Raw genomic sequence first — 15,118 nt, forward strand, 5'->3', positions numbered from 1 at the left:
AAAGCAAGGTTAACCTCTTGTGTTTCTGCTGGGTAAAGTAGGTTTTTGAATATACCTCTGGTGCATTTTGCCTCACACACCTGTTTGTCTTTTGTCCTATTTTAAGTGCCTCTTGAGTACAATTTCCACTTTCCTGCACTTTATTGCCCTTTCAAAACATCCACATTCATCTTTGCAGTCATTTACAAATTCCTGACGCCATGCAGAACCTTTGTCTTTCTGAAGAAGTAGATCATCCTCCACACTGTCAGACACAGCCTTCCCGGTGTTGAGGCAGTGTAGAGCATCTTCATGAATTGTAAATTGGTTTAGATTGTTCACTAACTCACTAATAACCTCAGTTGAGAGAGAGGGCTAAGGGAAGAATCTCTGGACCACATGGGGAATCCAAAATACCTAGTACAGTGAAGTATGCCATTGAGATGTGAAAGGCACCAAAACAAATCAAGATGTTATCAAACTTTTGTGACTCTTGGGCTTGCATCTGGAGTGCTGGCTTTGCAACTGCAAGATCATGTGTAACAATGGCACATGTCTCTCCACATTCAAAAGGGATAGTTTGAGACCACAGTAAGGTTACTCTTACTACACCCAGTTTAGTTGGCGCAAGTGCAGTGTTCTCCATGTTGCCAATCTGTATATAAGATCTCAAATGGCAACATATAATCCATATTAAATTCATAGCTATTTCTAGGTTGGAAGGTGGATCCATTGTTTGTACTTATCTAAATTTAGACAGGAATGGTCTTCTTTTATATGGCACTGTGTGTCTCTCTGGTGCTCTAAACTATCTTTTTCTTTCAAGTGACTTTTGAGTTGCTACCACCTGTTCTGTGGTTATTGGCTCCATAATTTTCCTGGTCTAATCAGTTGGCATGTTTTTAAAGCAGATGCCAACAGTGTCATGGAGAGTGTCTGCCCCAGATAAAGTTTGTCATTTCATAACAATTATTATTTTCAAAATGTAAGAGTTCCTGTTCTGAATACCCCATTGTAAACCTTTTCAAGAAATATCCATTAGACATCTGGAAAACTGCATGGAAATAAAGTGTGGTGGGCTCTTGGACTAAATCGATTTCCTCTTCCACAACAAAACGGGAGACACTAATTATCCCTGAAGCGAAAAACGGGTAAACGTTACGCCCTTCATTGAGAACATTTCCGGGAAATAAATCATGGTGGGCTCTTGGACTAAGTCATTTGTTAGGAATCGAATCTTGCTTTCGGTTTACATAATTAGGTTGGGAGCTCATTTACTGAGAGTCTGGCTGATATACGCGTCTGTTAATTCATTAGAATTTACTCCTACAAATGATCCGAAATTAGTTCCAGTGTTACTCGTTATCAGATCACACATTTTACTTTTCGAAAAACGCTACTCAATTAATCTTCTGCTCGCTAAACGCAAATTGGAACATCCAAATCGCCTGTTTAGTTGTTCGTGTGCTTTTCATTATTTGTGTTTTTATACACAAATATTTTAAAATTAATCCTAGTGGCCGTTGGGAAATAATTTTTTATTAATGAGAGCTGTATAACTTCTTTTCAACTATATAAGTATTTTTTTTTTAAGTTAAACATGAATTTTATTAGGGAAATCTCTCTCTCTCTCTCTCTCTCTCTCTCTCTCTCTCTCTCTCTCTCTCTCTCTCTCTCTCTCTCAGGGGAGAAAGGAGAGGGGAAAATGTTGGGTAGAAAGAATAAAGGCCAAAATCCTACGCTGCCTTGTAAGCACCATTATGTCGTCTTCCCTGGGACTTGTACTCGATCTTAGTTTCTTTCCAAGACGAGATCAGACTTTCTCATGTTACTGACTGATTGCTGAGTGACTGGAGAATCATTCATGTAGCTTTTAAAACACTTGAATTATATGTAGACAGATCTGAAAGTGTACGAGTGCTTCTGCCTCTATAAAAAAGGACATTTTGACGCCCAGAAACGAAATTAAACTTGCCATCAGTGCACCTGACGTGGTGCACTGTAAGCATTGCTTAAGTTCTTTGCAGCTTCCCTCCAGCCCCTAGCTGCAACCCCTTTCATTCCTTTATCTGTACTTCCGTTCATGTTCTCTTTCTTCTATCTTATACTTTCATCAACCCGCTCTTGACAACTATTTCATAGTACCACTGTAAGGTTTACCTCCTGTTACACCTGTCAAATCTTCTTACTCTCAATTTCCCTTTCAGCGTTGAATGACCTCATAAGTCCCAACACTTGGCCTTTGGCCTATATCTTATATTCCATTTCTAATTCCATTATGATTCTATATATATATATATATATATATATATATATATATATATATATATATATATATATATATATATATATATATATATATATAAATATATATATATATATATATATATATATATATATATATATATATATATATATATGATTATATAAATATAAATATAAATATATATAAATATAAATATATATAAATATAAATATATATATATATATATATATATATATATATATATATATATATATATATATATATATATATAATATATATATAAATATATATAAATATATATATATATATATATATAAATATATATATATATATATATATATATATATATATATATATATATATATATATATATATATATATATATATATATATATATATATATTTAGGGCAAGCGTTTCAACCCCTGTGGTATTACATGATTTATAGCATTCTAAGAATACTATAAAAGATTTATACTGTTCTGGGGTATTGATTTTCCACTCACGTTGCTCTCTGGCATTGTGAGTCAAGACAAAAAAATTCATCCTTACCAGGGGGAAGCTAATTTTGGAGCAAAATAACCAGTGCGTATTATATGTAAACTTTCCTACAGGAAATAATCTAAATTTATTAAGCTTGTAATTTAACTTGAATTTACTAAGCATACCAACAACGGTAAATACTTTCCTTAATTATCTGAGCTCATCAGCAGTCGACATATGGCGTTATTTTGTCATCGGATCAGCTTTTGTCCCTCCCCCCCCCCCGCCATCCGCAAGTGAAGTTGAGATAATATTAAGTTTGTTAACCATTCGACGCTTCTCTCCGACTCCCCTGTGTCCTTTGCTCGTAGGATCCTTTCAGTGGCCAAAGGATCCTCTGGGGGAGTTATTAACGAGTTTGATTGCAGCGTGTGACGCAATCTTGTTCCAGGAAAATTGGACTGGAATTTGGAAACGAATCGGTTTTCCTACGAGTTACTGCAATTTCGAAAGCTGTTAGTCGTGGTATCAATATAATTTTGGACAAGTTGTCTTTCACATGAACCTTTTCCTTGGGTATTTTGTTGACTTCATAAGTTATATTTTGACAGAGATCTTTCACATTCACAATTGACCCCTGATCCCCTTTTCCTGCCGAGAGCAACCATTTTCGCTGAACAGAAGCACCAATATGCAGTAAATGTGCCTAGCTGTCGAATTCCTCAGTTACCGAGGTCCTGTGTTCCTCCCTCACACCGTTGCACTGTGGAACAGCCTCCCTACTGAGGATGTCGTGCATTTGAAACTCCATAAGTTCAAGCGAAGATGCATTGCATTGCTATCCTAATATAATTCTCCTTGTGTTTTAATAATTTAACTACGACTTTATCTATTCATTAATTAATTGTTTTTTTCTTTTTCAATTGGTGAGATTTCTTCTTCTTGTATTTCCCTTTACGTCCTCTTACTTCTTTCAAATGAACACCATATTCTTTGTAAGCTTGAATTTCAAGTCAGTGGCCCCTGTGGGCTTGTTTCATATGGAAATGGGTTTATCTTCTGAATAGTAATAATAGGTTCAGTTAATGTGGATATCGAGATCATAAAAGTATTTGGTTACCAAGACTGCCTTTGATGGTAACTAGGTGGCATTATCAGATATTTACTGCAAGCCTCAGAGCTTCTTTGCCTTCCCTGCCAGAGACTGGTTGATTCATCGATTGGAAAGTATATTAACATATTTATTTTATGCTTGCTAGGCCTACGTGAAGACGATACTAATTATGGTTGCATTTTTAAACCTCCAGGTTGAATGGATTGACACTTCCTTTGGGATTGCTATGAATGAATTCCGTTCACTTTGCATATCCTCCCAGCATGAGGATTCTTTACCCCGTAGGGAAGTAGTGCCGTCAGTGCGCCTCACGCAGTGCACTGTAGGCATTGCTTAAGATTCTATGCAGCGTCTCTTCGGTCCTTAGCCCCAAGCCCTTTCATTCCTTTTACGGTACCTCCGTACATATTCTCATTGTTCCATCATACTTTCCACCTTCCCTTAACAAGTGTTTCATAGTGCAACTGAGAGGTTTTCCTCCTGTTGCACCTTTCAAGCCTTTTTTACTGTCAATTTCACTTTCAGCACTGAATGACCTCTTAGGTCCCAGCGCTTAGCCTTTGACCTAAGTTTTATATATTTCAATTCCAATTACTGTTTTTCTTTGAAGGCCAAACCTTCATGAGTATGGTTCCTGTACTTTCTCTTCATTAAATTAATTAGCTTGGCCTTAGTGTGTGTGTGTGTGTGTATGTAGTAATGGTACCGAAAAATGTCCAAATTAAGATGTAAAATTGTGACCAATTCAGCCTTACCGGAATGACCATGTATCGGAATGCTAAGCTATAAATCACAATATATTACGGTTTATTTTCTCTATTTCGGAGGTGAATGAGATAACATCTCATTAATATAAACAGGGGACGTCTTTATTGTTCAAATACCGTCTTTCAAAAGGACAATCGATATTTATGCATTATTTATGAATTATCTTGTGACATAGCCACGATATCGACTAAAAATCGAGGAACTTTTTGCCTATACTGAACTTCGCACACACACACACACACACACACACACACACACACACACACACATATATATATATATATATATATATATATATATATATATATATATATATATATATATATATATATATATATATATATATATATATATATATGTGTGTGATGTGTGTGTGTGTGTGTGTGTATGTATACGTGAATTACAATCTATGGTCAAAAGTGGAAGACTGTCACTACTCTTTTTTGCCCGAATGGCTGGAGTCTTTTTGATTTTTTTCCGGAATCCAAATCTTCATTTCCTGATGAAATATTTACCATAACAGTCCCCAGAATCCTTGAAATGCCAAAGTCCTACGAAGAGCGATAAGTGCGGTCTGGAAGGATTCCCGAGTCAAGGGCTTATCTGGCCTCCATAGGGTTTACAGGATTGTAGATCCATGAAAAACTTCGGACTCTAGGAGTCTTTCCTCGTTCCTTTCGATAGAGGAGGAAATCTTTCCTCGTATATCTTGTTTGATTCGTTTGTTTACGGACTAATCTTTTATTTTTTATTATTTTTTGGGGGGAATTGACAAATTATCTTTTTATTCGATTTCATCTTAACACTGTAACACTGGTTATTCCTATACATTCAGATAAGTATATTTGTACACACACAGTATATATACAATATAATATACTGTACATTATGTAAATATTTGAATTTTTGTCACACGCACCGTGACAATTTTTATTAACAAATATTAAGCTACAAATAACGTTAATATCTAATTCACTCTACCTCGGGAATAACATCCCTAAAGGGGAATTATAAATGATACGTTATTAGCCAACGGATGTACTTGTGTGTGAATGCTTCATACAGAGTGTGCAAGTTTTTGTAAATAAAATCATTCATACAATCCTTTCTCAAAATTGCATCGGTTTCGCTATTCCTCCAATGTACTTGGAGTAGACGTATCAAACATTATTAATTATAATAATATAATATCAGCGTTACTTGTAATATAAAGCATCCTGAAGAATTTTAAGGCATAATAGGTGGAAGAGCTTTCAAGCTCATGAAATCAGGAATAGCTGCTTTTTTCCTGTATGGGTGAACGGTGAACCATTGTGTGTAAGAGAGAGAGAGAGCAACGCAATATCATTCCGCTTTCTCTCTCTCTCTCTCTCTCTCTCTCTCTCTCTCTCTCTCTCTCTCTCTCTCTCTCTCTCTCTCTTTGCTGTTTCTTTTTTATCCAACCTACTATCATTCCCCTCTTTATTAGTAAGTTCTCCACCTTTTCAACAGGTTCTCCATCTTATTGATAGGTTCTACGCCTTCTTGAGAGGTTCTCCACCTTCTTGCTAGGTTCTCCATCTCCTTGATAGGTTCTACAATTCTTGATAGGTTATATGCCTTCTTGATGGGTTTTCCACCTTTGTGATAAGTTCTCCACCTTCTTAATATGTTCTCCACCTTCTTGACAGGTTAAATACCTTTTTGACATGTTCAGCTTTTTGAAAGGTTCTCCACCATCTTAATAGGGTCTCCACATTCTTGGTATGTCCTCCACCTTGACAGGTTCTCCACTTTTTTGTTAGGTTCTCCATCTTCTTAATAGGTTCTACACTTCTTGATAAGTTTTCCACCTTCTTGAAAGATTCTCCACATTCTTGATAGGTTCTACAATTCTTGATAGGTTTTCCAACTTCTTGATAGACTCTTACCTTTTTAATATGTTCTCCACCTTCTTGACAGGTTATACACCTTCTTGATAGACTCTTCAGATTTGTGAAAGGTTCTCCACCATCTTGATAAGTTCTCCATATTCTTGATATGTTCTCCATCTTCTTGGCAGGTTATACACCTTCTTGATAGACTCTCCAGATTCGTGAAAGGTTCTCCACCATCTTGATAAGTTCTCCATATTCTTAATATGTTCTCCACCTTCTTGACAGGTTATACACCTTCTTGATAGACTCTCCAGATTTGTGAAAGGTTCTCCACCATCTTGATAAGTTCTCCACATTCTTGATATGTTCTCCACCTTCTTGACAGGTTCTCCATCCTCTTGATTAGGTACCATACCTTCTTGGTAGGTTCTCCACTTTCTTGATAGGTTCTACACTTTCTTGAAGGTTTTCAACCTTCTAGATAGGTTCTACAGTTCTTGATAAGTTTTGTACCTTCTTGATAAGTTCTACACTTTCTTGATAGGTTCTAGACCTTCTTGACAGTTTTCCTCTCTCATGTTAGGTTCTCTACCTCTTGATAGGTTCTCCACTATTTTGATAGGTTCTCCACCATTTTGATAGGTTCTGCACCTTATTGATATGTTCTCTACGTTATTGATAGGTTCCATGCTTTCTTGATAGTTTCTACAGCCTCTTGATAGGTTCTAACCCTTTCCACCTTTTTGATAGGTTTCACACCTTCTTGATAGGCTCTCCACCTTATTGACTGGTTCTTCATCTTCTTAATAGATTTTAAATCACCTTGATGGGTTCGACACTGCTTGATAGGCTCTCTATCTTCTTGATAGGTTTTACACGTTATTGTCTCTTGTTGACCGATATTGTAGACTAACATCTTGACATGATTATCACCTTGTCCCTCCCCCACCCAACACGCTCTCATATTTTTATGATTATCATTGGCACTAGCTGGTAATGTATTTGGCTCAAAAAGCATAATGAACCTCACATTTTCGCCATATTTTCCTCATGGTGTCATCACTGCCGTTCACTCTTTATCTTCTGTGCTTGTTCATGAAGCCATCATCTATATGATGAATATCAGCATCATCAGTAGCATATCTATCCCCCGTAGGAGGGGTGGGGTGGGGTAGTGCTATCAGTGCACCTCAGGCGGTGCACTGTAGGCATTACTTAAGGTACTTCGCAGCATCTCTTCGGCCGCTAGCTGCAAACCTTTCATTCCTTTTACTGTATACCTCCATTCATATTCTTCTTCTTCCATCTTACATTTCACCCTCACCTGACTATTGCTTCAACATTATTTTCAATAATGAATGCCCTCATAGAGCCCAGCCCCGTGGTCTTTGCCTAAATTTTATATTCCAATTTCAATTCTGGTTGTTTAACTGTCAGCATCAATATGATGCCATCTCCCCTCCAGAATGATTAGGTGTCAGCATCGCCCTCCCGTTCTCCAGCATTCTTCTGTCTTCTCCTCCTCCAGTTTCCTTCTGTGTTCCCCTCCTCTTCACTTTCGATAACCGCGAAACAGTAAATTATAAATCTCCTGTTACGGTAGAGAGTGCTTCTTCACGTCTCTCTTCCTCCCTTGGTAAATATTGGCTAATTCTCCGATAATCCGATTATTTCTTTTCTTTCATTAATCCAGCCACAAGGATTACCCCTGTTAGGCCGAGGTAGTTGCCAATAATAATAATAATAATAATAATAATAATAATAATAATAATAATAATAATAATAATAATAATAATAATAATACCTTTATTTCTGCATCTTAGTTTGCAATAGGTCTTAAATTCATCACATAAAATAGATACGAATATAACAATTTGTTAAATATTACACTACAGAAATCGAATATAAATCCTTCTTCTCTTCTCTAGAGAGAGAGAGAGAGAGAGAGAGAGAGAGAGAGAGAGAGAGAGAGTCGAAATCGAATGAGACCATTTGGTGCATTTGATCAACTTCTGAAACTCTGTGCAAATTAATTCTGAATAAGTTCTTTGAAATTTGGTTCAGTAAATTCACAAGCTAGAAAAATTATATACTGTACATATGTAATGGAGTACATTGGTACAATAAAGTCTTACCTTATCTGGTGTTCAATCGACTCTTTCTCTCTGTTTTTCTCAGTATTTGGTTTTAAAATTATTTTACAGGATATTAATTTAGCACGTTTCAAGGTTCTTTGCAGCGTCCCTTCGGCCCCTGGCTGCAACCCAGTTCATTCCTTTTACTCTACCTCCGTTCATACTCTCTCTCTCTCTCTTCCATCTTGCTATCCACCCTCTCCTAACAATTGTTTCATAGTGAAACTGCGAGGTTTCTCTGCTGTTGCAACTTTCAAACATTTTCACTCTCAATTTCCCTTTCGGCGCTGAATAACCTCAGAGGTCCCAGCACTTGGCTTTTGGCATAGATCTTATATGCCTATTACATTCCTGTCCCTGCTTCGATTATACAAATTAGAGATATATCATAAAAAAAAGTACATTGCATTTAAAGAAGCGCTTTTCAAATATATTGACTGAAAAGACTGGTCCTTTTGCGATTTTGATGTTCTTCCGGTTTAACAACTGTTCTTTTTAATAAGGTAGAAAAAAATTAATTATATTCCAGTTTATTTCGGTTACAGAAATAGAATAACGAGTTCTAACTAGAAACCATTGAACGAGAAACAAAAAAAGATTGATAATTGTAAGTTCTGTTTCTCCCGAGAGAGTCTTAAGCAGATTGGGCACCCCTGGGTAGGTGATCAATTAGGCTGTTCGTTATTGTTTGTAACGGCAAATTAAAGACTATTGTTATGGAATATAAAGTCATTATTGTACGCTGAACGTTTGTAGAACTATAAAAAAAGAGAACTATTTGTTTAAGATGATTATTAAGCGCTGTATGTGAAAACAATTTGTAGAATATTGATGAAAATTCCTAAACGCAATATTATAATTAAAATAATGTATTTTTGTACACTGAACATTTTAAATAAGAGGGAGATAAAAATTAGGTTGTTCTAAGAGCTAAGCCCCATGCATGCTTAATCTTTACAAAAAACAACAACAACATGTTCACACGGTTGCTATTATTGTTATTATTATTGTTCCCACGAATACGGGAGTCTAACCCTTCTCTTTCTATGTCAGACGCATTATTATTATTATTATTATTATTATTATTATTATTATTATATTATTATTATTAGCTTCTACAAGAACTAACAGTGATTTCCTACCATAGCATGTGGCATGTCAGCAGGAAGTGGTCGGTCCTGCAGCAAGAAGCGGCAGAATCTTTCTCAGTTTTGTAATGAGAGAGAGAGAGAGAGAGAGAGAGAGAGAGAGAGAGAGAGAGAGAGAGAGAGTTCTTGTATTAGGAGCCACGCACTGACACGCACAAACAAATCGTATCAAATCAATCCTGTTTTGACACATATCACAGTCATTGCGTCTCTTTTGTAGTAACAGTCTTTCTGACTTTTTTTTATAGTAACGTACCAACCCTCTCTCTCTCTCTCTCTCTCTCTCTCTCTCTCTCTCTCTCTCTCTCTCTCTCTCATTATTATTATTATTATTATTCAATGATGTATAATGCATAAGAATAGGACGTTGATGGCCAGGGATAATAGCACACATACATTCATATATATATATATATATATATATATATATATATATATATATATATATATATATATATATATATATATATATATATATATATATATATATATATTATTTATATATATATATATATATATATATATATAAAATATATATATATATATATATATATATATATATATATATATATATATATATATATATAAATATATATATATATATATATATATATATAAATAAATATATATATATATATATATATATATATATATATATATATATATATATATATATATATATATATATATATATATATATATATATATATATAGCTGAACAATTGGTTGTTCTAGACAGTCCACTTTCATTTGGGGCAAAAACTGCCTCTTCAAATATGACGTCATGCCCAGAAATATATTTTTTCTTCTGATAATCACTGCTGAGGCTGTTTTATATTTCCCTCTCTCTACATACAAACAAGCAATGGCAGGAAAGAAAAAGAAAATCCGGAGACACCGGGCTTTTGTCAGTTTTCAAGACATGATCAAGATAAAAGAAATAAAAAAAGGGTATAATACTGCTACATTTCATTCGTCTTGTCAAAAATACATAAACAAGAGAAAATATCAACTATGTAGTTGCTAGTTTTACAAAAGGCAGGTATTACAGGAAACCGCCTGTTACTATGAAGAGCAATTTATATAACTGCTGTCTTGCGAGGGTAGAGGCTCTTTAGCTTTTGGTTCTGTAAATATATCGTTTTTCGTTACGTTTTCAAGCTTAAAAAATCCTGGAACGAGGTTCGTAATAATAAGTTATCAGTGAAACAGGGTTGTGGTATCAGTCTGTCTAAAATATTGCTACATTTATACAATGATGTCATCTCATTCTAGTTTATTACACGACCTTCGTCTCTCACATGATTAAAAACGCCTCTAGATTCGTTACCAGTTCGTACATTATAACGATTCTGTGAAATCCTGTGCAACTAGATTTTCCTGCCTGTCCTTGATACGCTTTACAGTATCACAGACTGTACGTAGAATAAATATAAGTCTGTTTCGCTGTGATTGTTCTTTGTGCAAACTTCTATTACAGGTTTACTCACAAATGTAAGATTCTTAGCCAATATTACAAATGAAGACTCATATTGGGGTATGCGCAAAGAATGAAATAAATACAGAAAATTTTATTGCTTTCAAAAAGGCTGACTAACACTGATCACTTCGGTCATGTCAAGAGACAGAGTAATAAGTTAGTAATACATTTTGGCAAGAGAAAAAATTGTACGATGTAATACTGATATTATTTGTGAAGCCTTTCTTCTGTAGAATAATAAATAAATTTTGCTGAGGAGAAATAAATTCATTTTTCAAGATAGTAATTGAGATTTTCTTGTCTAAAGGCAAAAACGTTTTTTGATGTTGTTAACAAATTAAAATAGATTTTGCATAAAATCTAAAAAAATCTGCTGTCTTTTTTTTTAACATAGATACATAAGCACTCAAACATCAGTCATGATCACTGAAACCTAAGCAGCTATGGTTGATGTTAACATGTATATTTTAATGCCGCAGTTAGAAACTTAGCCACTTTTAGTAAGCAAATCCATGTTTTGATAAGGAATCTTTAACAGATGTATAATAGGCCTCTAATCCGTATGGAATAGTGCCGTCTGTGCACCTCATGAGGTGCACTGAGCATTACTTTAGGTACTTTGCAGCTTCCCTTCGGCCACTAGCTGCGGCCCCTTTTACTCCCTTTACTGTACCTCCGTTCATATTCTCTTTCTTCCATCTTACTTTCCCCCCTCTCCTAACAATTGTCTCCTAGTGCAACTGCGAGGCTTTCCTCCTGTTACACCTATGTAACCTTTTTACTCTTAATTTTCCTTTCAGCGCTGAATGACCTTATAGGAGAAAGCTTACCGATTTGGACTAAATTCTCTATTCAGTAATATTCTATCAGGCCTCAGAAAATAGATATATGAATAAACACACAACACAACACACACACAGACATATATATATATATATATATATATATATATATATATATATATATATATATATATATATATACATACATACAGTAATATATATATATATATATATATATATATATATATATATATATATATATATATATATATACATACATACAGTAATAATATATATATATATATATATATATATATATATATATATATATATATACATACATACAGTAATATATATATATATATATATATATATATATATATATATACATACATACAGTAATATATATATATATATATATACATATATATATATATATATATATATATATATATATTGTGTGTGTGTGTTTGTAGAGAGAGAGAGATCTGTTACAGTGTCAGTAAAATAAATATGCAAGGCATGAATCATCTATTCTTAAAATCTTAATTTCATCGAAAAAATATTATTATTATTATTATTATTATATTAATATTATTATTATTATTATTATTATTATTATTATTATTATTATTATTATTATTATTATTATTATTTCGGAATTGCTGTTTTTTTGTTATTTCTGGCTTTGTGGTAGGGTTCTTTTGACCGTGTCTCCCTAATCCTATGGCTACTGCTCTTGACATATGCAAATTAGATCCCCAGTCGATCCCCACACAATACTGGTATCTCTGTTGATCCTCTCCTTGTATTTTCCCTGTCCCTTCCGGCGCAAAATCCAACATCCCTTTACTCTGGACAGTTTTGAAACTTACTGATAATAATCTGTAACTGTGTTTGACAACCAAAACAGTTCGAGTGTTCCAACACTGTTTTGTAGAGTCTGATACTGATGTGTTTCCTAGTGTTTTCTCGCAACACAAACTGAAGTTGGTTGGTACGTGAGAGGAAGTGTTTAGAAGACTTACTTGTGAAGAAGTTATCTTTTATACCATAATTGCGCCAAAACAGATGTTATTAGAGGTTAAAAAAATGAAGTCTTTTTAAAATAGTTTTTTTTTTTTTTTTAAACAGAGCATTCAAGGTAGGCACATGGGAGAAAGTATTATGAAGACTTACTTGTGCACTAAGGATCCTTAATACCACAATTGTCCCAAAACATAAGTTATTAGAGGGTAAAAAAAGGAAGTCTTTAAAATATAACTATTTTTTTTTTAACGGAGCATTTAAGGTAAAATTCCCTTTGTACTCCTTCGGCACCGATGAACAATTGTGGCAAAGCATGCACTCCTTGTTATTCGGATTATAAAGTTAATGGTGTTTTTACCTTGATAAAGTACAGATAATTAGACCGAGTTGCAAAAGGGGGACTTGACTTGGGTGACGCACTGGGGTGTTGCGTGTGGCATAAGGTAATTAGTATTACCTTCATATTAACGGTCATTATCGTCTGTTCAGTGTGAATAGGGCTGTTTTGCGATTTCCTACAAATTCTTCAATCTCTGTATTCAAACGCTCAAGAGGCTAAGGTTAACTAAAGTGTGCATATTTCTATTTTTTCATCGTTTTTAATTTCATATTTCCTCGGAGACTGGAATAAAGAACGGTTTTTCTTGTACTTTGCTGACATGAGTGAACTCCTCTTTACACGTGCGCGCGTGTCTTTATACGTGCGCACAGTCACACGCGCACACACACACACACACATACACACGGGTATTCACAAATATTAAGGCACGAATGTCGTTTAATATCCAGTTCACTATACCTCGGGAACAAGTTACACCCAAAGGGAATTATAATTGATAAGTGCTTCGTCACCGGTGGGATTTGAACCGCTGCCTGGTTTAGAACCAACAATGTACAGTAAATTTTTCACTGAGGCATCGAGGGTATAAGCTGATTAACCTCCTCCCCGTGCGGGGAGCTCCATCAGGGCAGCTCACGTGGTGCACTGTAGGCATCACTTAGGTCCCTTTGCAGCGTCCCTTCGGCTTCTAGCTGCAACCTCTTTCACTGTACCTCCGTTCATATTCCCTTTCTTCCATCTGACTTTCCACCCTCTCCTGACAATTGTTTCATCGTGCAATTGCGAGGTTTTCCTCCTGTTACACCTTTCAAACCTTACTCTTAATTTCCCCTTTCAGCGCTGAATAACCTCATAGGTCCTAGCGCTTGGCCTTTGGCCTAAACTCTATATTCTGTTCTGTTCTATTCTATAAGCTGATATCGACTGTGATGTAGTGTACATATTCAGGTTTGTACTTAGAATCGATGCCAGCCCCTCTGTCACATACACCCTGACGTTCTTTATATTGACTAGTGCCAAGCCACAAATATCGTTTAATACCCAGTTCGCTATACCTCGGCAATAAGTTACACCCAAGGGGAGTGATAATCGATAAGTGCTTCGTCACTGGTGGGATTTTAACCCAGAGAGAGAGAGAGAGAGAGAGAGAGAGAGAGAGAGAGAGAGAGGGTGGGGGGCAACTTTGACCTACTGACAGAAGAACCAGTTTTATAAATATCTCCTTTCATGTGTGTTATCCGAATTGAGAGAGAGAGAGAGAGAGAGAGAGAGAGAATCCGTTATGATAGTTTTTCTTTGGTACTTTCTGAAAACACTAAACACTGGTATTCCATCTTACAACGACAACGTTCAAGAAAAAATAGAAGACGTGACCAAAGCTGGGTTTTAGTGATCTTTTTATTATTATTATTATTATTATTATTATTATTATTATTATTATTATTATTATTATTATTATTATTATTCAGAAGATGAACCCTATTCACATAGAACAAGACCACAGGGGCCACTGACTTAAAATTCAAGCTTCCAAAGGATATGGTATTCATTAGTAAAAGTTACGGGAGGTAGAGGGAAGTGCAGAAGAGATCACGTATTAAAAAGGAAAAAAGTAGATTAATATATAAATAGATAAAAAAATGTAAATAAATACAAGGATAATTATATGAGGATGTGAAAAAATACGTTTGTCTAGTTATTGTTGCTGTGCTGAATTTTGCCTTGCTTCTCTTCCAGAA

The sequence above is a fragment of the Macrobrachium rosenbergii genome, unplaced genomic scaffold (assembly GCF_040412425.1).
Source record: "Macrobrachium rosenbergii isolate ZJJX-2024 unplaced genomic scaffold, ASM4041242v1 13875, whole genome shotgun sequence".
Taxonomy (NCBI): Eukaryota; Metazoa; Arthropoda; class Malacostraca; order Decapoda; family Palaemonidae; genus Macrobrachium; species Macrobrachium rosenbergii.